Raw genomic sequence first — 20,797 nt, 5'->3', positions numbered from 1 at the left:
TTCGTCTTCGAATGGGAAGACCCCCAGACACAAAGACACAACTAACCTGGACTCGTCTACCCCAAGGATTCAAAAACTCTCCCACCCTGTTCAGTGAGGTGCTCACCACCAACCCAGCTGCCTTCCCATGAGAGGACCTCAACTGCACACTGGTACAGTATGTGGACGACCTCCTCCTCGCCAGCAGAAGATGGCGGGCTGCTGGGAAGGAACCAAGGCACTACTGCAACTCCTCATGGAGATGGGATACAAAGTTGCATGGAAGAAGGCCCAAATTTGTAGACAACAGGTGCAATACTTGGATTTGTCATCACCAAAGGCCACCAGTCCTTGGGACCAGAGAGGAAAAAGGTGATCTGCTCCATGCCTGCTCCCAACACCAAGCAAAAACTCCAAGAGTTCCTTGGAGCAGCAGGCTTCTGTCACATATGGATCCCTGGCTTTGTGGACATAGCGAGACCCCTCTATGAATGGGGTAATAGCCAAGATACAGCTTACCAGAAAATGAAAGCACTACTCACAGTGCCCTGGCGCTGGGTCTTACAGATGTTACCTGGGAATTCAATCTATTCATTCAAAAGAACAAAACGGTGCTCAGGGTCCTTACCCAAACTGTTGGGCCTTGGCAGAGACCAGTGGCATATCCGTCTAAACAGCTGGATACAGTGGCGTCAGCATGGCCCCCTTGTTTCTGAGTCTTAGCCGCCACAGTCAGTCTGATGAAGGAAGCTGACAAGCTGACCTTGGGCCAGACTGTCCATATCAAGGTGCCCCACTCGGTGTCCACCCTCATGAACAGTCAGGGACATCGCTGGCTCTCAAATGCCCATTTAACCCACTACCAAGGACTGCTATATGAGATCCCACGGATCAGCATTGAAACTGCGTGGCCTCAACCTGGCCACATCTGGCCCACAGAATAAGGAGCCCCAGACTACGACTGAGGAAGTGGTGGACGAAGTTTTCGCTAGTCGGCCAGACCTCAAGGACTCTCCAATCTCAAAAGCAGACTTATACCTGTTCATTGATGGAAGTTAGTTACATCCAAAATGGAGAGAGGTATGCAGGATATGCGGTCACCACTACCACTGAAGTGATCAAGGCAGCTTCCTTGCCCAAAGGCTGGTCAGTGCAACAAGCAGAACTATATGCCCTTATCCAGGCCCTGTGTCATACAGAAAATAAAGTGGCCAATATCTACACTGATTCCAAGTATGCCTTTGCAACCGTCCACATCCACGGGGCAATATGCAAAGAAAGAGGATTGTCAACAGCAGGAGGAAAAGAAATCAAAAACAAGGAAGAAATCCTCAACAGTCTGGAAACCCAAAGAGGTAGCTGTCATACACTGCAAGGCCCACCGAAGAGGAACGGATCTCATCTCCACAGAAAACCAGCTGACTGACCAAGCAGCTAACACAGCTGCAATGCAGGAAGATCCAACACAAACCCCCGCCCATTTATTTACAGTCACCCCTTGGCTTCACAAGGATTTGGAAAGGCCAGAGTACTCCAAGGAGGAGCATAAATGGGCACAGGAGGAGGGGACAAAACAGAGCACAGGGGGATGTCCCTGATAACAGACCCACGGTGCCTAAGAACCTGGCTCATACTGTCATTACGTGGTGCCACAGTCTCACCCAGCTAGGCAAGACTGCCCTGGAAACACTACTCAACAGATATTACTACATTGCACAACTCCCTAAACTTTGTGCTGCAGTTAGTAACCAGTGCCTAACCTGTGCCAAGAACAACCCCACACAGCGACTGAGGCCCATTCCAGGGGTGCAACGGGTGGGAAGTTACCCCTTTGAAGACATAGAGGTGAACTTCACGGAAATCAAGCCCAGTAAAGGGTACAAATAGCTCCTGGTCCTTGTATGCACATACACAGGTTGGGCTGAGGCATTCCCGACCAAGACTGCAAGGTCTCGAGGAGTAGTGAAAATCCTACTCCATGAGATTGTTTCCTGATGCGGGTTTCCACTCACCTGACACAGTGACAGTGGGCCAGCATTCATTGAGGAGATCATCCAAACCCTCACCAGCACACTCAAGATCAAATGGAAACTTCATATAGCCTATAGGCCACAAAGTTCAGGGGAAGTGGAGCACAGGAATGGAACCCTAGAGGTTACGCTGGCAAAGCTCTATCAAGAAACCTAGGCTTCCTGGGTAGATATGCTCCCCCTAGCCCTGCTGCGGTCACGGTGCACACCAGGACCCACCGGCTACTTGCCCTTTGAGATTCTCTTTGGGAGGCCTCCCCACTTAATCAGCAAGGTACGGGGAGATCTCAGACAGGTAGGAGAAATAAATAAACATAACATCTCAGCTGTAGGCATTGGGGAAGGTGCTATCCCAGGTCAACTGGTTTGTAATGGAGAGAACACCCATCTCCCTAGCCAATCCGGTGCATCCCTTCCAACCCGGAGACCAAGTCTGGGTAAAGGATTGGAAGAAGGAACCCCTCCAGCCTGTCTGGACAGGGCCCCATACCGTAGTCCTTGTCACTCCAACTGCTCTCAGAGTTACAGGAATTGTTCCGTGGATTCACCATTCCAGAGTCAAGAGGGACCATCTGGACACATCACCAGACCTGTGGACCGTGCATCAAGACCCCCAGCACCCTATGAAGATCATGCTCAAAGAAGCCGAATCCTGAGGACCCGTTGAACCCTGCTCTAGTCACACAACCGGAAGCTGACTAGTCAACGCACAGCTAAAGCTTAAGGAGACTCCATGTGGCAAGAAGCGTTTGCTATAACCCTATTCTTCTTCTACTTGTATTACTCCTAGCTTGCTGATTCTCAAAGCCCCTAGGCCGTGAATGCTTTTGTCCATGCTGGGTTTAATGTATAATATGTTGTTTGCCCTTCTCCTTGTGTGGGTCCCCTGCCAGGCACACCCAAATTGCCCGACAGGGTGTTATTCCATTTATAAAGGATATCAATCCATGACAGTGTATTCCAGAATGGAACAGAGGTGCTATAACACTCAATACTCTGGAACCATTCAAACCACCCCCTCTTTCTGTACTGGTACCGTAGACTCCAAAACCTATTGGACAGGAAAAATGACAAGGCCAGATTGCCCCCAAAGAGGAAACCAGTATACAGGCCAGGACAAGTGTTGGACCTATTACACTACTTGGGGCAGCTCTGATGGAGGAGGGGTCCAAGACCAAGCTAGAGAAAAACTCATACAACAAACTCAGCAAGAACTCAGTAACCTGGCCAAAGCTACACCTGAACCCCATAAAGGTGTAAATTTCTCAGCAATCAGAAAGGTAACACAGCCCTTAGAAACTGATATCCAGCTAACCCGAGTCCTGAACACAACTTACCAGTATATACAAAAGGAAACCAATCTCACCAAGCCCTGCTGGCTATGCCTCCACCTTCAACAGGGGTTATTATGGCCACTCCAGTGCCCAACAATTGGAATCTTTCTTGGGCAGGAGTCAGCCAGACAGCCCTGTTGGGACCGGTAGCTGAAAACATACTCATAAAGTCAGAAGCTAACCTTACCTGTGTCCAGAGCCTCCAAGGAAACTTGCCAGCCGGCAACCTCTCACACCTTCCTTGTACAACAACTACCTACCTCTCCAATATGGAGACCCAGTGTGCCCCCCCTGGCATTTTCTTTGTCTGTGGCAGACGGGCATATGCTTGCTTAGATGCAAACTGGACTGGGGTGTGTATCTGGGCATTCTTGACCCCAGAAATCTCAGTTGCCATGGACCAAGATATCGAAATGGCTCTAAATCCTCACTAATGGTCCAAACGGGCTGTATTACTTCCCCTCCTGGAAGGAACTGACATAGCAGCCGGAATAGGTACGGAAATAGGAGGTATCGGCACCTCAGCCCACTTGTTTCATAAACCTTCCCTGGAACTCAATGATGACATGGAAAGGGTGGCCGATTCCTTAGTCTCCCTACAGAACCAACTACCAAACCGCAGAGCCTTGGACTGACTTACGGCCGAGAAGGGAGCTACCTGCCTCTTCCTACAGGAAGAGTACTGCTACTATGTCAATCGGTCAGGAGTAATAAGAGAAAAACTTAAAGAGGTAAGGGACTGCATTGAATAGCGGCACGCAGAATCGGAGAGCTACTGGAGCTTCCCAGGGCTCGGAACCTGGATCCACTGGGCCCCACCTCTCCTGGGGCCTCTACTCATAATCTTCCTGGCCCTTACCTTCGGTCTCTGTCTGATTAACACACTCCGGCGCTTCATGGGAGCCATGGTAATCAGACAGACAACCACCCAGTTGCTAGCCCTCTGAGGGAACAAGCCACTAAGCACAGACACTGAAGTATAAAGGGTGATGCTCCACATGGAACGTAAAGAGCATCAAAGTGGGGAATGAGATGGGAAAGGCCTATGAAGAAAACTTCCTGAGGGCCCAAATTAGCTGCCTCAACTGCCTTTATCTGCTTCTGTGCTTTTTTACATCTGTTTCCTGCTTACTAACTGAAAAGCCCCTTGCAAAACTGTCACGTTGCCTAAAACTTTTGAGTTACTTCCCCTGCCTCTAAACTATAAAAGCTGTACTGGTTCAGGCTGGGGTCCAGACGTTTGAGTATGAACCTTCTGGGCCCGCTGGTGTAATAAACTGCATTCCTCTGACCCTCCGAGTGCTGTTTGGGTTTCTTGTCAGGTGAAATTCTTTCAGAACACCTAGAAGTCTACCCTTCTAGGGGAGTTTTATAAATTGGCCTTTGTAAATTGGGCTTTTGCTGGAAAATACTGGTACCCATCTCCTGAGCGAGGCTCACTGGCCTGGTTCAGGGGCGCGCTGGTACAAACCACTCAACCCAGCAGTCCTTTCGTGCCTCTGTAGTGTTCACTGAAGGTCATGCAAAAGTGGTCCCGTAACGCTGGTAGGCATAATTCAAATCCAGTACACAGAAGGCCCCCCCAAAAATAGTCACGCATCTTGGGCACCAAAATTTCAAAATACTATCTGGAGAACACTCCATTACCAATATCTTACCTCGGGTTAAGCGGCTGTAACTATAAACCAGGAATGCTTGCATCCCTTGTGTTCAGTGTCAAATGGGTGCCAATCTTCCCAAAATCAGGTCTCCATTAAAGTGTATACTGTAAGGCCGGTTGCCTCGCCAGGAGCTCAGACACACCCTTCCCTCTCCGCGCCTGAAAACATCATCATTCTGCGCTCATTACTCAGCATCTGGCTTCGCCACGTAGCTTTCCCCACACCCACCTCTGCATACCGCACCCAAGTCTGCACTCAACACTAAACTCTGTGCTCGGCACCTAGCCCGCTGCTGAAAAACCCCGCCAAACTTGCCCAATAGCAGTCTGCCCCGTCCATCCCCTGGCGGCCCACTTACCGGTAGTCCTGCCCACCTACCAATAGCAGCCTGCCCCGTCCACGTCCTGTTTCCCCATAACCAATAAAATCGCCTTCGCTCGCCATAAAACCCCACTCCTTGGGAAGTTGGGGGCGACTTCTCTGGCCCCTTTCCTGGACCACAGAACCTTGCCCAGGAGCTAAATAAATAGGCATTTAATTTTCTTATACTGTCCTCAGTTTCCTCATTTTAACTCGGCAATAACCCTTACATATACTGAAAGATCAAAACTAATTTAACACACAACCTTTAAAAAAAAAAACCTGGCCTCCAAAGAAAAGTATAAACTATAACACTATTCTACAATTAAACCTGTATTGTAAAGTAAGGGTAAATGGTTTAAGGTCCCCTATGTGCAACTTTTCCCTAAGGAATAAGCCCAGCTCTATCAGGCCTGTACCCTATACCCTATTCAGCCATCCTCGAAACTACCTCTGCATGTGGGACTCCCTGTGGCAACTACCTCCACCATTGCCAACCGGGGCCCCTCACCTCCTGTACCCCAGCAAAAGCCAGGGAGGCCCAAAACGGCCAGAGCATCTCAGGCTCCCCGAATGCCCAAATTCTGCCCCCTACAGGCAGTAGAAAAAAAAGTTGGCCCAACCAAAGAAACTCTCAGACTCCAATTATCCTTTTCATAGTGGAAAGGAAACCTGTCTCTAAAAAAAAAATGCTGCTACTTTGTAAACCAGTTAAGTGTTGTTTTAAATGGAGTTTAAAAACTCGAGAATCAAACACAGGGCTAAAAACCTTCAAAAACAGTATTGTGAAGCTTAACCATTAACTGTCCTGGCTCTTTTCTCTCCTAGGCTCGTTTATAACCATTCTATGTTTGTTGGCCTCTGGGCCTCTCATCTCTAACTGCCTTGTCACTTTGTTTCTTCCAAAACCCCAAATGTCCTTGGCTAGTAAGGTCTATTGTAAACCTCTAAATCAACCTGTACCCCAAAAGGCTCCCTCTAAAGAAAACCTCAACTGCAGGGCCCCTTCTATGCCCCATTTCAGCAAAAAGTAGTTAAAAAGCAATCAATGCTCGTGTTCCAACAAAAGTTAAATTTTCCTGTTCAAAGGGGGAAATGAGGGAATGTGTTCTCCTTCCCGGCCCACAAGGGGGCGTAGTTTTAAGGGCAAAAAACGTCCCAGTGCCATACCCCACTCCCATCTCTCTCCATCCAGGAGATTTAATGGTTTCTGTTTAATTTTCATGTGTGGGAAAGGGTGAAAAGTCAATCACTCCAGTGGAAGTTTAAAGGAACTCTTTTTATTGGCCGCAGGGCTTGAAGAGGAAGGAAATTCCTCCCAGGTTAAAAGTTCTTGACCCCACACCCGGCCGGATTTCCCCTCTGGGGTCCCCTCCCCACTCTCGTGAAAGCTTTCTTTCTTCCTCTCCTTTTTCTGTTTCTCTACCTAAATAAATCACTTTCTGCAAACACTGTTTGGGGTCTGGTATTTTACTTTACGAGCGCACTGTGCTGTGGTCTCCTTTCCCATTCTTAAAAAAGTAATAAACCAAGAACCTGGAGAAACGTCACTCAGGGGAGCTAACGGCTCCCCTGAACCCCAAAACCCCAACATGTCCACCCAAGTATTGGTAACTGTTTGCATCAATTGACATACTTTTGCTATTTTGAATTGAAGGGGATTTTGAATTTTATTTGTTTGGTTTTGTGGGAGTTGTTTTGTTTGGGTGCAGAGCTCTCTGGGGAGAAAGATAAGGGTAATGGAAGGTACTGATGAGCTGTCATCTTCCAGGATGGCTTGAGAGACTCATTTCCAGCCCCAGTGAGGGAAGAGTGAGGGGCGATAAATGGAAAAAGGAGTGTGAGGCTTCAAGCAACTAAACACATGCAGCATTGGCTGGGTGCAGTGGCTCACACCTGTAATCTCAGCACTTTGGGAGGCCAAGGTGGGCAGATTATGAGGTCAGGAGTTCAAGACCAGCTTGGCCAATATGGTAAAACCCCGTCTCTACTAAAAATACAAAAAATTAACCGGGCATGGTGGTGCACCCCTGTAAGTCATAGTTACTTGGGAGGCTGAGGCAGAAGAATCGCTTGAACCTGGGAGGTAGAGGTTGCCAGGAGCAGAGATTGCACCACTGCCCTCCAGCTTGGGTGAGAGAGTGAGACTCCGTCTAAAAAAAAAAAAAAAAATAATAAAGCAGCTTTGCTTCACAACGCACTTAACAAAGTGCAGCCAGTCTGTGAGAGAGTCCCCATCCCACCCTCCACTTTGGCGACTTGCTGGCTTAGAGTGGCCCCAGGTGAGAAGGGAGAGAATGCTCTTCCCAGCAGGGCAGCAGGAATGACCACTGCAAGAACAGTGTACTTATGGAGGCCATAGACACTGATGAGGTACCTCATTTTAAGGAGCTTGTGAATAGCAGAGCGTGAATCGGGAGGCAGAAGTGGAAGAACACAGTGGGTTTGCCTATGAACCTATGGAAGATACTTCAGGGGGCTCCCGGAAATAACTGAGAATGAGTTAGCAGGACGAGGGAATGACTAGCAAGTTCTATAGACATTCAGTAGGAGACCAGATCTCGTGAAATTTAGGTCTGGTTGTCAACATGACCTCCTAGGTCAGTATGACCCCATTGGCTGGTAAGATCTGGTAGGGGATGTTGTGAGACACTACTTTATTCCTGTCTTTTATGTAATTTAACTTCAAAAATTCTGTCTTCAGTGAAGATACCCTGAGAAGTGCTTATAATGCAGACACTTTCCAAGTGCAATTATCTGGGGCAGGCCGCCCGACTAGCTGATCGCCCTGCCTATCTCTGCCCTTCCAGGGAAGGCCCTAGTGTGGAGAATCTCTCAGAAACTGTTCCTAGTGCAGCAGCTAGAAAAGTCTAGCCACAGGGTTTTGGGGAAAGAGAAAATAGTGTTTTTTTTTCTGTTAGGGTAGTGAGCCAGATATGACTTGCTAACGACCTCTGAGTGACTAGGGTATTAGGCACAGATTTTTGTGATTTTAACTGAAGTTGAAACAAGAGGAAATAATGGTATAAACTGCAGCATAAAGGATTTAGAGTCAAGCAGTAAAGGATTTCCCAACATCAAAGGGCAACAGATCTCCGCTCTGGGTCCATGATCAATTTTTATTTTATTATTATTTTTAGAGACAAGGTCTTGCTATTTTGCCCAGGCTGGTCTCAGACCACAGGCACTCACCATTGCACACAGCTCGCTCGCTTGCTTTCTTGCTCTCTCTCTCTCTCTTCTTCCTTCCTTCTTCCTTTCCTTTCCTTTCTTTCTTTCTTTGACACAGTCTTGCTCTGTTGCCCAGGCTGGAGTGCAGTGACCCAATCTCAGCTCACTACAACCTCCACCTCCCAGGTTCAAGCCATGTTCCTGCCTTAGCCTCCCAAGTAGCTGGGATTATATGTGCGTGCCACCACATCGGCTAATTTTTTATTTTTAGTAGAGAATGGGGTTTTACCATGTTGACCAGTCTGGTCTCAAACTCCTGATCTCAGGTGATCCACCCACCTCAGTCTCCCAAAGTAGCTGGGATTATAGGTGCCTGCCACCACACCCAGCTAAGTTTTGTATTTTTAGTAGAGAACGGGGTTTCACCATGTTGACCAGGCTGGTCTTGAACTCCTGACCTCAGGTGATCCATCTGCCTTGGCCTCCCAAAGTGCTGGAATTACAGGCACGAGCCACAGCACCTGGCCAACGCCCAGCTTTTTCTCGGCCCATTTTTAAAAGTAAATAGAGTGTCCTCCCTTGTCAGCCAATCTTCCAGATCTAAATGGCTCTCAGTATCTCTTCCTGAATGCTCATCCTTTATCTAAACTAACCGATCTCCTGCTTGTGTTGCCACATTTATATTATCACAGGACTTATAAAAGCATTCTTGGAACTCCTTAAGTGAAGAGACTGGGCCTTATGCTTTACACTGCCCCTAACCCTTGGGAGGGACACAGTACACAGTAAATGTTGGTTGGTTTGATCCTAAGTGAAAAACTGACTTGAGACAGGAGACTACATCAGTACTCATTGGAGCAATCTGTATAGCACTTTTTTGAGCTTCATGGTTGGAATGGGGCTGTGAAGAGCTAGGGAGAAGTGGTTATGAGAAAGCTTAAGGAAAATGTCTGTACAATGTTTGGTCTCACACAGTCCCCTTCTATCCTTTGTCCCCTGCCTTCTGGCTGACATTGTATTGGGAAGCAAAGGTCAGGGGCTCTGTGTGAAGGCAAGGGGTCCAAATGATTTCACAAGGGATCTAAGGGAACTGGACAGCCAAGAAAATGATCAAGGGGCAGGTCCTACACAGGGACTGGGAAGGCAAGCAGAGAAACCAGAGTGCTAGCCAAAAATGCTAGAAGATGATTCTGGAGCTGTGGCACAACTATCCACAAAAGCACCCTCTTTTCTTGATGGAGTCTCAGTATAGTTCACTCAGGCGGAGATCTAATGAATATGCACCAACTGCATCAAAGGACACTTGCTTCACACCCATGCCTTGGCACCTTCCTGAGGTTGAAGATGCCACAATTCACCAGATGAGTCAATTCATGGGAAAAGGGCTAGTCAAATCCCAGGCTCTGTCTAGCAACTGCCTCCCAAGTGGAAAAGAAATTAGCTTAAGTAATCAAAAGATTCCCTAATGCAAGATTGGTGACATGCCGAAGTCCCTCTTTGCAAAGAGGCAGCTGCACTGTTGCAAAGTAGGCAAAGAAAGGCAAGGGGCTTCTTTTAAATGGGAACGTGTAAAATAGAAGCAGGGAACTGTGAATGCCACAGCAGCAATTATGCAGAAAGACTGCAGTGCAGACACAGAGCAGCACCATCCTATCTGATAACATCAGCAGCAGCAGAGGCATATTCCAACAAGAGCTGTTTAAGAGCTGCTAATTACTTAGATTCCAATAGGAGCTATGTCTTAAAAGTGATTACACTTTTTAATTACAGCTTTTTGAACTGACTGCAGCTGTTAGCTATAACAGCAGTAATCTAAATACATGCAAAAAATCCTTTGATCAAACACAAAGGAACTCTTCCAAATAAAGACACCTTTATTTTACATATATATAGAGCTATCTGTTTCACATGAGTAAACAAGTGATTTATACAAATCTATTAAATGTCTAAGCATCTACACTAAAATTTAGGTTCCCTGAGACCAGGGACCACACTTGTGCATCCTTATAATTCCTTACAGTATCTAGTATGGTATGTGGCACGGAGAAGATGCTTCCTGAATTGAAGTGAAACAATTGCTGTATTAATGATTTGATCAGATAATTGTCGTTTGTTACAATAATGGCCTACTATAGAATGAATACTGGGAAAAGCAATACAAAAGTCCATTTTTCTAACCTCAAGTCCAAGAAACATACCTTCTTTTCTAGAAACCCAAAAGAAGTATGGAAATACATTCTTGAAAAGAAAGCTAACCATTCTACATTCCACAACAGAGACCATGTTGATTGTGCTGTGTGAGTTGCTAGGCAACCACTTGGTAATTCCCCATGTAGTAGAGATGAACCTGTCATCTGCCTTCTTAGCTATGTGTGACAAGAAGAGACAACAGGTAAAGGACAGCCAAGAACACCTGCACCTGGATGACAGTCACTCCTGCTAAAAAGTATGGTGACACCGGAGAAAATCCCCATGCCCTATCAGAAATTGCTGGAGGGAGAATTTCATTAAACTATTAGCACAAGACATTGCAATGAATTTTCTTGGATTTACCCTGGGGGTAAATCCTGTGGGTTATCCCATTATACTTGTCCGAAAAACAGGAGACCAAATGCACCATATTTCTGCATGGGAATGGCCATCAGTTCAGTAATAGCTCCAGATCAGCAGGTCCCGTGATGCCAGCTGGGACAGGACTTTACCAGAAAGAAGGAGCCTTTTAATCTTAAAAATAATACTCAACATCTTAAAGAAACCCGTCTCTGGGTGAATAAATCGTCCTTTTTCATACCTGAGTATGTGCACAGAACCACAGAGTGCTTACCTCACTTCCCCATGGGGTCCAGGTACCCTTATTTCAGGTGGAGAGGGAGATATGGATTGGGAAACAGATTAATTTCTAAATGGTTTTCTGAGTGAGTCTGCAAGAGAGACATTATCTTGTGAGTCTGTTCGTGTGTGGTTACATTCTTGGTCTTTTCTGCAATAGATAATAGGAGGAAGCCAGACATGGTGGCATACTCCTGTAATCCCAGCACTTTGAGAGGCTGAGGCAGGCAGATCTCTTGAGACTAGGAGTTGAAGACCAGCCTGGCCAATATGACAAAACCCTGTCTGTACTAAAAATACAAAAATTAGCTGGGCATGGTGGTGCATGCCTGTAACCCCTGCTACTCAAGGGGCTGAGGCACGAGAATTGCTTGAACCCAGGGAGGTAGAGGTTGCAGTGAGCCAAGATCACACCGCTGCACTCCAGCCTAAGTGGCAGAGTGAGACTCTGTCTCAAAAAAAAAAAAAAAAAAAAAAAAAAAATGGCCGGCTGAGGCGGCTCATGCCTATAATCCTACCGCTTTGGGAGGCGGAGGCAGGTAGACCATTTGAGGTCAGGAGTTCAAGACCAGCTTGACCAACATGATGAAACCCCATCTTTACTAAACATACGAAAAACAAAAATTAGCTGGGTGTGATGACACATGCCTGTAATATCAGCTACTCGGGAGGCTGAGGCAGGAGAATCACTTGAACCCAGGAGGCAGAGGTTGCAGTGAGCCAAGATTGTGCCACTGCTCTCCAGAGTGACAGAGTGGGACTGCGTCTCAAAAAAAAAAACAAAAAGAAAATAGATAATGGGGCTGGGGAAACAATCGCTCTCCTTGTAGGGTCTATCCAATCTTTATGTAGATAAGGGAAAAGTATTTTCCAACATCTATTGATCTCTAAGGGATTTTAACTCAAAATACTCATTATATCAAGGAGCTATATTTTGGGGTGAAGTTCCTTGTGCTCTTTTGGAGAAAATACTTTAAAAGTCTTTCCACTGGCCGGGCGCGGTGGCTCAAGCCTGTAATCCCAGCACTTTGGGAGGCCGAGGCGGGTGGATCACGAGGTCAAGAGATCGAGACCATCCTGGTCAGCATGGTGAAACCCCGTCTCTACTAAAAATACAAAAAATTAGCTGGGCATGGTGGTGTGTGCCTGTAATCCCAGCTACTCAGGAGGCTGAGGCAGGAGAATTGCCTGAACCAAGGAGGCGGAGGTTGCGGTGAGCCGAGATCGTGCCATTGCACTCCAGCCTGGGTAACAAGAGCGAAACTCCGTCTCAAAAAAAAAAAAAAAAGTCTTTCCACTAAAAAGATTCAAGATGAGGGTCTAACAGATACAAGACAGCTTCTAAATAGTTTGGGCAGGTATGTGGGTTAAGATCAGCATAAACCACACAACACGTGTGTGCATGCACACACAAACACACCCCCCACATATCTCTGCGACATGCAGAGAAAAAGAAAAAGATGACCAGCTGGAGGCATTTTCTGTAATATGCTTTTACAATGCCCAGCCCCCATTCCTGGCATCCTCCTTTCCACACAAGTGCCTGTACCTAATTGTCAACTGAAGAATCACAAAGTTCATAAATTTGGAAGGAAACCTTTATTTCTCAAGTTCAAATAAAGGGTTGCAGCCTGCCGGCCCACAGGCTGGAAAGTGTAACCTTCAGAAGAAGCTGAGAGCAAGCAGAAACTTATGCTTAGCTGCATGGCCAAATATATTCAGTAAGTTATAGAAGTCATGAATATTTATGAAAGGAGAAAGAAGCATATATGCAATTGGGCTTCACATTTCTTCCCAAGTCCCATGTTCAAAAATGGTGGTGGTGGTGGCCAGGCATGATGGCTCATGCCTGTAATCCTAGCACTTTGGGAGGCTGAAGTGGGCAGATCACTAGGTCAGGAGATTGCGACCAACCTGACCAACGTGGTGAAAACCGTCTACTAAAATACAAAAAAATTAGCCAGACATGGTGGTGTATTCCTTGAGAGACTGAGGCAGGGGAATTGCTTGAACCCGGGAGGCAGAGCTTGCAGTGAGCTGAGATCGCACCACTGTGCTCCAGCCTGGCAACAGAATGAGACTTGTCTCAAAAAAAAAAAAAAAAAAAAAAGTGGTGGTGTTAGCATGGTTCAAGGGTGGAGTTTTTGGCCCTCTTGTAATTGCCCAGCAGGTTCTTCTTACCACTGTACACATAAAACCAATTCACAGGGTTAGGTAACCAGAAGGTTGGAGTTTATTACTCAAATCAGTCTTCCTGAGAACTGAGAGGCTAGAGTACTATGGATGATTTGGTGGGAGGGGGCTAGGGAATGGGTGCTGCTGACTGGTTGGGGAAGAAATCATGGGGGTGTGGAAAACAGTCCTCATGTGCTGAGTCAGCCTCTAGGTGGGGGGTCCACAGGACTGGTTGATTCCTGAGTCTGAGATCATCCGGGTGAAGTCAGTCAGTTGCCAGAATGCAAAAGTCTGAAAAACAACTCAAAAGATCAGTCTTAGGTTCTAAAATAGTGATTACCTATAGGAAGGAGCATTTGGGGAAGTTACAAATTTTGTGACTTCTGAAACAATGGCTGGTTATCATTTAATTATACCTACATTTTAGCAGAATTCAGGCCCATCCCATAATCCTAATCTTGTAGTCTTTTATTGCTTTTACAAAAGTGGTTTCGGTCCCTGAGGAAAGAGGGGGGGTTAGTTTCATGGAGGGCCTGTTATCATTCTTACTTCAAAGTTAAACTATAAATCAAATGCCTCCCATGGTTAGCTTGGCCTATACCCAGGAATGAGTGAGGACAGCCAGCCTATGAGGCAGAAGCAAAATGGAGTCAGCCATGCTAGACTTCTCTTACCATCATAATCTTTGCAAAGGCAGTTTTACTCTGACATGAAAAGGTGAAGCAGAAGACACAAAAATCCTCACTGCATATCCTCCATGAGTCAGCCAAAACTAACCTAGAGATGGCAGTCAGTTTTTAGGAAGGGATGCATTGTGAAACTGGCAAGTTGTCACTTTGAAACTGTAAAGAGATGGAGGAGTGCAATCACTACCTCAGGTGATTGGCTAATGGGGATAAAGGAATGGGTCATCCATTTCTTGTTTTCTAGAGCTAGTTTCTGCTTACACTTTAGGAAACAATTCTGGCTAAAGAAAGGGTAATAAGGAAGGGGCATACTGAGGCATGTCTGATCTCTCTCCTCAGCATGCGAGACACTCAGTTTTCAGGGTTTCTCTGGGAAATGCCTGGCCAAGAGGGGGTCAGTCCAGTTGGCTGAAGGGCTTAAGATTTTATTTTTATTCCTCATAGTGCTTCTACCTTCCCACTGGCCTCTTCCTATTATAGCAGGAAAGGCTGAGATATTACCCATTTCCACTTTAACATGGAGGCTGTCAAGCAAAGTGGCAAGAACTCTGGAATTCAAATCCTGGTTCTACCACTTACCACTGGTGACCTTGGCAAGTGACATGGGCCTCTGTATCTTAGCCTCCTGCTCTGTAAAAAGAAAATAATGATACTACACCCATCTTATAGGATAGTGGGAGGATTAAGTGAATAAATGTAGGCAAATCACTCAGGACAGTGTCTGGCAAATAACAAGCACTCCTCATTATGGAAGATTTTGTCTTGGATTCCAGAGTATCGGTATCACGCAGTGGGAGGGTTTTCCACTGCCTCTAAAATCAAACCTTTGCCTACATATGAACAGCCTGACCATAACCTGAATATTATCCCTTTAGTGTACCTGCTCTGCCAAATACTCCCCTAAAATATGAGCCAAGAATCAGTCTGGCTGGTGAGGGCCTTGTCACCTGACTGCTAAGGGAAAAAAGGTCATATATCCCACTATCCCTGACCTCTGCCTCTGCCATCTGGCACCTGTACATCCCCTGCCCACACAGGCTGGAGCCCCTCTCCTCACACTGACCCATGACACACACTTACCACTCCATCAAATCTTCTTTAAAAACTTCCGAAGTGATCAGCACCAATAATGCTAGATTCTAGGTTCAAACTAGAGGATAACTGTTTTACAGATGGCCAAACCAAGGTTCAGGAAAATGAAATCAGTGGTTCCCAAACACCAGTCTAAGAACTGCTGCTAGTCCTTGTGATGCTGTTTTCACCAGTCCTCAGCCAAACTGGAAAAATAAGACTAAGGCTTTAAGTTTTTCATACACCCAGATTATTATTTTGAGATGGAATCTTGCTCTTTCGCCGAGGCTGGAGTGCAGTGGTGGGATCCTGGCTCACTGCAACCTCTGCCTCCTGGGTTCAAGCAATTCTCCTGCCTCAGCCTCTCGAGTAGCTGGTACTACAGGCACCCACCACCACACCTGGCTCATTTTTGTGTTTTTAGTAGAGACGGGTTTTCACTATGTTGGCCAGGCTGGTCTCAAACTCCTGACCTCAGGTGGTCTGCCCACCTCAGCCTCCCAAAGTGCTGGAATTACACATATGAGCTACCACACCCGGCTGAAATTATTCTATTTTTAAATTGTGAGGTTATGTCCTATCTTTCTTCCTGTGTATATGAAAAAGATATCAAAATGCCCTTTCTTTTGTAAAATGATACTGATAGGAGCTGGGATTTGAAACTAGATCATGTGAATACTTTCACTGCCTCCAATTTTAATTACTTTTAAATATTTTTAAATGACTTCAATTTTAAATTCAACAATTATTAAACAATTGTTTATAAATATTTTAAATTGTACAATAGATTATACCCTTTAAAGTATCTTCAAATAAAACTCGGTTCATGGTTGACTCTTCATGATATCCTATGCAGCATTAAAAATTCAAATCCTCATTTGGATACGCAGGTTACAATTTCTTATTTATTTCTTATTTATTTATTTATTTAAACCAGGACCTCTCGCAGGTTACTATTTCATGAAGTAGATGGAAAAAAGAAACATTTGCATATTCCTAAATGTAGGATTTAACGGCGCACGTCTCCCCCTACTGGTGGTGGTGGTGGCAAACCACGCCTAGACCACAATGGTACTGGGGAGAACTTGAATTGGAAAGGACCCTACAGCAAGAAGAATCCGGTGCTTCAAAACCCACTATCCATCACAGCGTCCTTACCCCAAACAAGAATAAAGAGAGTAAGGTGAGTGAAGGTTAAAGAGTTTGTGGCACCAGTAAACTATCAATAGATGCTGATTTACAAACCTTGGTAAATTAATAGGAAAGAAAAACGTTTACAGTGGTTTAGCTGTATAAAAACATTCACTATCCATTTTCATGAATTGCTTATTCTGTATATGTAATTATGTAGAATCATAGCATAAAATAATCATAAAAATTATGCCTATCATTAAATTAGTCTGATTCGCTTGGTTCCATTACAATACTTGTCAGAAGTTCAAGTTATTGGTACAGCATGGCTGTCTGCTCACGACGCAGGTAAAGTCAAAGAAGTTTGGTTCATTTGCCCCTTCAGAGGACTAAGAGCCTCATGCTTTTGCGTATTTCCTTGATTCTTTTTTGCATGGTAATGCATCATACCCTCACCCACTTCCATTGCAAATCCAACTTTTAGCTGACTTTAAAGCTTTACCTGCTGGTCTCTTCCTACTCCAACAACCAAAAAAGAAAGGTTTTTTTTTTTTCCTCTCTTATTATTGTGCTCAGAATCTTCTGGTACTTACCCCATTCTCTTTCATATTGCTTGTTACAGCAAGTCTTATTTCCCACATTCGATTTTAAGTTATTTGAAGGCAGACTGTTTTAATCTTTTTTAAATTTGGTTTTGTTTTTTATTTAAGTTCAGGGGTACGTGTGCAGGCTTGTCACATAGGCAAATTTGTGTCATGGGGGTTTGCTGCACAGATTTTGTCGCCCAGGTATTAAGCCTAGTACTCGTTTTTGTTGTTGTTGTTGTTGTTGTTGTTTTTCCATAGGTTTTTGGGGAACAGGTAGCATTTAGTTATATGCATAAGTTCTTTAGCAGTGATTTGTGAGATTTTGGTGCACCCATCACCCGAGCAGTATACACTGAACCCAATTTGCAGTCTCTTATCCCTCACCCCCCTCCAGCCTTTTTTCCCTGAGTCCCCAAAGTCCATCGTACCATTCTTATGCCTTTACATTCTCATAGCTTAACTCCCACTTACTAGTGAGAACATACGATGTTTGGGTTTCTATTCCTGAGTTACTTCACTTAGAACATAAGTCTCCAATCTCAACCAGGTTGCTGCAGATGCCATTCATTCATTCCTCTCATAGTGAATTTATTTTGCCCCCTTTGGAAGACTGAGATAGGACCACCCCTCATGTTTTTGCTTATTTCATTAATTCTTTTTTGCTTGGTATGCATTACACTCTCACCTACTTCCATTATTGCAAATTCAACTTTTAGCTATCCTTAAACTTTTACCTACTGATCTCATCCTCCTCCAACAACCAAAAAAAAAAAAAAAAATTTTTTTTCTCCCTTGACTTCATTAATTTTGTTCAGAATCTTCTGGTACTTATCCCATTCTCTTTCATATTATTTATTACAGCGTGTCTTATTTCCCATATCAGATTTTAAGTTATTTGAAGGCAGACTGTTTTATTCTACTTCAAAAAAAGGCAATCTGTTAATGGCTTCATGGACAAAAGCCAGAGTTTCGTAATTGTGTCCTGATGGGCAAAAAGTCTACACAACTGAAAACAAACACCACCTGCGTCATAAATTTGTAAGGCATCACAAGAGGATGCATATAAAGCGGCCTGGCTCTGAATTACTTGGTAATTGTTAACTATTGCTTTCACTCTGTCCCCAAAACAAAAGCCTTACATGCTGTAGGCACATTACTTGTTGGTAAGGCTTATTGCTAGTAAGTACACCCATACCCAATAATACATTAGAATTATCTGTGTCTAGAGGACTGTGATTAACCGTGATCTAGCAGCACTTACAAAGGCCTGGATGACCAGTATAAAACTATTCCCACCATCTAGATCAGCTCTGTCCAGTACAACTTTCTACGATGCTGGGAATGGGCTATAATCTGCACTGTCCAATCAAGAGGTCATGCAGCTCATGAAATGGGACGAGTACGACTGAGAAACTTATCGAGTAGTTACTGACCACCTTATCGGACAGCTCAGTCTAGAATCTGTCTCCATCTGTCAACACTCTTTAAACTCGCCCATGTCTTTTTCACTAGAGAAATAATTCTAAGTAACTGTCATTGATTCAAGGCAGCAGAACGCCAACTGATCCCAAGCCCTCCTCTTTAGCTGTTACACACGCGTTCACCGTGAACCTTCACCGAGAAACAGCGTCCATATAAAACCCATCGCACATGACAAAGTGTGTCAAACATCAAAGGACATGAAATCATCCACTTAAAATAACTCATCGCCCCTCGACCTCTTGGAGCACGGTCTCGAGGGTGGACGGGAACAAAAAACAAACCAGGGCAAATGCGCAGGGTAAACGCGTAGGGAAAATGCGAGGAGCACGCGGGGAGGTCTGGCGCCCCTGTCGGGCAACTCCACGCCGAGGCTGCCGGCGCACCCGCTCTTCCACGCTGAGCACCGTCGCTCATGGCTCGCGCACGGGCCGGACACGCCTCGCCCCGGTCCCCAACCCCAACGGCGGCACGCAGCACGGCAGTGCGAGAGTCGCGCCTCTGGCAGTGGCGGCTCCAAACCGTCCCCACCCCCAGCTCCTCGGAACCCCGCCTCGAAACCGTCCCCAAGCCGCTCATTGCTCAAGGCCCCCGTACAAAATGGCGGCCGGGTCTTAGGATCCAACCATAGAGACGCTCGCCCGCCGCGGAGAGAGCAGCAGCCTCTGAGCGCCGGTCCCGCTCCTCGCTAGCTTGGTCTTCCGGCGGGGGCGGGGAAAGGGCGCGTCTCCAAGGTCCCTTCTAGGAGAACAGTGTGCGGTCTCTATGGTGCCGGGTCCTCCGAGCCGGGTCACGTGGCTGGCGAAAGCTGTCGCGGAGGCGGGGGGAGGAGAAATGGGCGGGAGGTTGGGGGGGTTAGCGAGGCACCCAGCGACGACTAGGTTGTCATGGAGCCGCGGGGCAGTGCTCACGCATGCGCCACCTGACCCACGGGACCGGTCGTGGAGCGGCGACCCTGGCCCTAGGTGAGAAAGGGAGGGCTGGGTCAGGAAGGAGGGGAGCAGGGCTGGCGGCGGGAGAGGGATTGGGCGAGGAGCGTGGGGAAAGGAGGTGGAAGTAGGCGAGAGAGGAAGAGGAGCGAGTAGGCAAGAGGGGTAAACTGAGACTTTCGGGGGACGGAGGGCCAAATGGTGGGAGCGGGGGTTGTTGGCTTTGCTGTGAGGGGTGTGGGAGAGGGAATCGCGGGTGAGGAGGGGGCTGCGTGTGGGGAGGGGGCTTGTGTGAGGGGCCAGTGGGGCGAGTCCGTTAGGGCAGGTGGGCCTTAGTTTAGCCCTGGGGCAGCCGCCAGCCGGCTGGGAGGGGAAAGAACCTGGAGGCCAGCCCGGCTGGGAGCAGAGGGCCAGGCAATGGGTAGGTGAGTGGGCGCCAGAACTGGTAACTGGGCGAGGGTCCTGGGCTACCGGTTTGAGGTCAGGGGTAATACCCTGTTCTGGCCCCCAGGGCACAGGTGTGCTGCCTTTTCCAGAGACCTGCCGTCACCCACGTTGCTGGTTATTTCCCCTGTGGCCAGCTCGCCAGGCTTGGCGCCGGGGGTAGTGTTCTAGGGGAGAAGGTGGGCAGTGCCAAGTAAGGAGTTAGTGGTTAGTGGGTGCGTAGTTCGGGGGAGCTCTGATCCCGGCCCAGGGCACAGGCTGGAGCTAGGCGCCCTGTTATTGCTCAAGTCCTGGCAGTATGCATTGTCTGGGCGTTTGCCCTGGAAGGCTGGTGGTATGCCAGTCCCAGCACAGTACTAGGGTCTGCCCAGTTCTGCCCTGCTGAGCTGGCAGGCTGGTAGATGCCTGGAGGGTGCACATGCTGCCTGGCACAGATGCAACGTGGGCTGGTGCGAATGGGTAGGTGGGCACTGTTACTGTTAACTAATTGCAGCAGGGGAGCGGAGCAGAGAACGTTCTCTAAGCTCACCTCCTCTTTGAAAGGTGAAAATAGAGCCACACTGGTCTCAAACACAGGAAATTGTATGAAATTGGGGTTCAGGATCTTTCACACGAATTTTCAGCCAACTTGGAGAAATGGAATGAATGTGAAAGAGAAGATGAATATTAGATATTTAGGTAGATAGGGTTTTTCCACTGTTAAATTACACGGGCATTCTCTCAGGATGGTATCTGAATATGCAGGCCAAAAGAAAATGACTTCAGAGAAAACCTAGTAATGAACTTATCATTCTAACTGGGATTACTCAAGGTTTGCTCTCTGTGACCTTATCACTTTGTTGTGTTTAAGCGTCTGCTTGAGTTTTTACCTCACACTTCTGTCCAGGCACACATGTTATACACGTGACACATTTTAAAGAGAACTTGAGCT

The 20,797-nt window shown here is 46.6% G+C and overlaps 1 protein-coding gene and 1 long non-coding RNA gene across 4 annotated transcripts in view; one reads left to right on the top strand and one right to left on the bottom strand.

The window, feature by feature from the left end:
* The window catches only part of CIPC (CLOCK interacting pacemaker), a 103,052-nt gene that overhangs the window by 67,479 nt on the left and 14,776 nt on the right, over positions 1–20,797 (top strand). Inside the window, exon 1 of one of the 3 annotated variants that reach the window (XM_017528568.2) lies at positions 19,192–19,458. The exons of 1 other annotated variant lie outside the window; for it this stretch is intronic. The gene's annotated coding sequence lies outside the window, so the exon portion shown is untranslated. Of the gene's footprint in view, positions 1–19,191; positions 19,459–19,947; positions 20,326–20,797 lie in introns of those variants that run through there. One more of the 3 variants, XM_037738505.1, reaches the window with a different exon arrangement.
* LOC119471253 lies at positions 13,576–19,085 on the bottom strand. Its single transcript, XR_005200283.1, has 4 exons — positions 18,974–19,085; positions 18,311–18,313; positions 14,214–14,381; positions 13,576–13,830 (listed from the first exon to the last, which is right to left on the bottom strand). It is a non-coding gene; the product is annotated as an uncharacterized LOC119471253 (long non-coding RNA).

This window comes from Cebus imitator, unplaced genomic scaffold (genome assembly GCF_001604975.1).
Source record: "Cebus imitator isolate Cc_AM_T3 unplaced genomic scaffold, Cebus_imitator-1.0 Scaffold54, whole genome shotgun sequence".
NCBI classification, from domain to species: Eukaryota; Metazoa; Chordata; class Mammalia; order Primates; family Cebidae; genus Cebus; species Cebus imitator.
Note: the sequence above shows the minus strand (reverse complement) of the source record. Positions and strands in the feature narration are given on the sequence as shown.